The sequence below is a fragment of the Eretmochelys imbricata genome, chromosome 28 (assembly GCF_965152235.1).
Source record: "Eretmochelys imbricata isolate rEreImb1 chromosome 28, rEreImb1.hap1, whole genome shotgun sequence".
Taxonomy (NCBI): domain Eukaryota; kingdom Metazoa; phylum Chordata; order Testudines; family Cheloniidae; genus Eretmochelys; species Eretmochelys imbricata.
In genome coordinates this window covers 2,992,844-2,996,134 of record NC_135599.1, presented here as the reverse complement: position 1 = coordinate 2,996,134, position 3,291 = coordinate 2,992,844, and the positions used below count along the sequence as shown (strand labels likewise).

The following is a 3,291-nucleotide window of genomic DNA, read 5'->3' as shown; positions in this document are numbered from 1 at the left end:
CTAGATTTTACAGCCAGACTAGATCACTATGTACATCCGGTCTGACCTCATTCGTAACAGAGTCCAGAGAATTTTCCCCAGTGACTCCTACATCCACCCCAACGTCTTCTGGTTGAATGAGCACGGTTCATTCAGAAAGTCATGAGGTTTGGATGTAAAAGGTGTGAAGTGATGGGAAAACTGGCCCTTCCTCCTAGTTTAAATTCTTTAACTCCTACATCTAGACAATAATACTCTGCTCTTTACTGGCCATAAATGAAACCCAGGTCTCGCTAGGGTTGATCAAAGAGGGTTTTCTGTACCGTCAGCAGGGTTGAGTGGTCTAAGGCACAAGACTCTATATCTCAAGTCAGTGTTCTGGTCTCTGTATAGAGATGTCTGTTTAAATCACACTCCATTGGCTCATTTCAATCAGCTTTGTCACATGGAGACACAGTAGCTGGAGAAAGCCTAGTATGGCTGACAAAAACCTGTGTGCATGCATTCCCCAGAGGTTAGAATTTTGTGCTCTAACTCTCAATTCCCAGTTCGGGAAGGACTTTTTCTAACAAAAATTTACTTTCCATTCTTCACTTGCAAGTCAAACAAGAAATACAATATTCCCCCCACCCCAATTCCCCATCCTTCTTCATGCTGCTGGAAATCTCTGTACCTTAAAGCCCAGGCTCTATGCCCTTTTATAGAACTAGATCTGCTTTTCCCCCCGATTCACTGTGTCAGGTTTCTCAGCTTTGGCTGCCCCGTTTGTCAACTCTGTGCAGGCAGGAAGCAGCCAAAGTGCTGATTTCCTGGTGCATTGGTTAGGGGATCGTGGTGTTTGCACAGTGTCTGCATGTCCATCTTTCACCTCCTTGTCCTCCCTAGTAAGCCGAACCCTTTCCCACAGATACTTCGATCAGAAACTGTAGTGACCCAAGGACCTGCAGGTTTTCCTCACTCATCTTTATTTTACTGCATTTCAGTGTTTTGTATGGTTGTCACTGGAAGCTGTCAGGAAAACGTCCATGAAAAAGTAGAGTGGATGTGAGCTTTGTTCGTTGTGAGATTTGTATGTGTTTTGTGTCATTGTGAGATGCGCAAATTGGAGGTGCCCTTGCAGCATTTGTGATGATTGTTTGAGTTAAAACAGAAGTTCTTGGAGTTGTTTGCTTCCCTGTTCTTCAAAGGGACACCAGCTGATGTTGTGGCTACTGAGAGAGCCTTCAAAAAGGGCCCCAAAAGTGACAGTAACCGGTTTCTGTACTGTAGTGGTTATCACATTTGCCTAATGCGCAAAAGGTCCCTGGTTCAAAACCAGGCAGAAACAGTGCTGCTTTCTCTCTTGTGGCTCCTGTTGTCTTCTTTCCATCCAACTCCTTTCTCAGATACATCCATAGCTTCTATGCTTTCTTCCTCGTTGTTTTTTTTTCCTTTCATGAAACTTGAAGTTCCAAAGGAGAACGTTAGCCTGCATGTTGAGGGGCGGAATAGACCATCATTTGGGAGATTGCCAGCTACATATCAAATCTGAGCATAGAAGAATCCCAACCCTTTGTCCTGCCTAGTTACCTCCCAGCCAGCAGTGTTCCCCCTCCCTTTTGTTTATTTTGAGCTTAATGCAAACAGCTTCGTTTACCATTTCCATGTCAGAAAAATCTATTTCCTGATGACTACATTTCCCCTCCTTTCCTGGCTAGGCAGGGTTGTGATGTGAGGACTCAGAACATAATAATTGGAAATCGCTAGCGTAGTCACAGCATAATCATTGTGGAGCTTAAACTTTGTTCTGTAATCCAGATAATATCTGTTATCTGCCCATGCATTTTCTGTTCCTAGACCAAACACTGCCCTGTTGGATCCGAGTTCTCTGGAATTCTCAGCTGTTTTTTCTGGGGGAGATTGGCTCCAAGCCATTAACATGGATCGACATAAGGATAATTTAAAAGCTGCTGGCTATACAACATCACTTTCCCCTTTCTAAATAATGTTTTTCCCATAATATTTTTTAACACTCAGCAGCTTGCTCATCTTCAAACCATGTAAACACAAGCTCTGAGCTACAAATTTCCCACCTGTTCCCTCGATTTTTTTAGCACAGTAAATTGATATAAAAGAAACAGAAAACAAAACAATTTCCAATATTATACATTGAGGACAGGTCTTTTTTTTTTTTCATGCAGGTCCCCAACAGATGTGGGGACCTGCATGAAAACCTCCTAAGCTTATCTTTACCAGCTTAGGTCAAAACTTCCCCAAGGTACAAAATATTCCACCCTTTGTCCTTGGATTGGCCGCTACCACCACCAAACAAATACTGGTTACTGGGGAAGAGCTTTTTGGAAACATCTTTCTCCCCAAATACTTCCCAAAACCTTGCACCCCACTTCCTGGACAAGGTTTGGTAAAAAGCCTCACCAGTTTGCCTAGGTGACTACAGGCCCAGACCCTTGGATCTGAAGAACAATGAACAATCCTCCCAATACTTGCACCCCCCCTTTAATGGGAAATCTTGGATAAAAAACTTCACCAATTTGCATAGGTGACGACAGACCCAAACCCTTGGATCTGAGAACAATGAAAAAGCATTCAGTTTTCTTACAAGAAGACTTTTAATAGAAATAGGAGTAAATAGAAGTAAAGAAATCCTCTCTGGAAAATCAGGATGGTAGATACCTTACAGGGTAATTAGATTCAAAACATAGAGAATCCCTCTAGGCAAAACCTTAAGTTACAAAAAAGAGACACAGACAGAAATAGTTATTCTATTCAGCACAATTCTTTTCTCAGCCATTTAAACAAATCATAATCTAACACATACCTAGCTAGATTACTTACTAAAATTTCTAAGACGCCATTCCTGGTCTATCCCTGACAAAAGCAGCATATAGACAGAGAGAGACCCTTTGTTTCTCTCCCTCCTCCCAGCTTTTGAAAGTATCTTGTCTCCTCAATGGTCATTTTGGTCAGGTGCCAGTGAGGTTTCAACACATATCTTCACTTGTTGTTCCCTCAACTGGTACTTCATCATGCTCAGATGGGTTTTGGATACTACGTGAAACTCAAACAGCCTCAGAACAGAGCATAGGCATGTTCCGATTGTGGACCTTTCATAGAAGGAGAGCTATGCAAATCATTTATTTCCTTGCTTGCCTAACCTATACAAGAATCATACTAATTAACAATCATCCAGCTTGACCCAAGATTAATTTTTTTTCAGTTTTCTTGTTGAAACTAAATTTTTAAAAATCATTTTTGGTCCACCAAAATATTTCAGTAAATAAAATATTCATCCAAAAACTATTCACCCAGCTC

At 41.6% G+C, this 3,291-nt stretch overlaps 1 non-coding gene across 1 annotated transcript; it reads left to right on the top strand.

Moving 5' to 3' along the window:
- Window positions 1-1,233: 1,233 nt before the first annotated feature.
- On the top strand, window positions 1,234-1,306 carry TRNAI-AAU (transfer RNA isoleucine (anticodon AAU)). Its single transcript has one exon. It is a non-coding gene; the product is annotated as a tRNA-Ile (tRNA).
- Window positions 1,307-3,291: the final 1,985 nt, after the last annotated feature.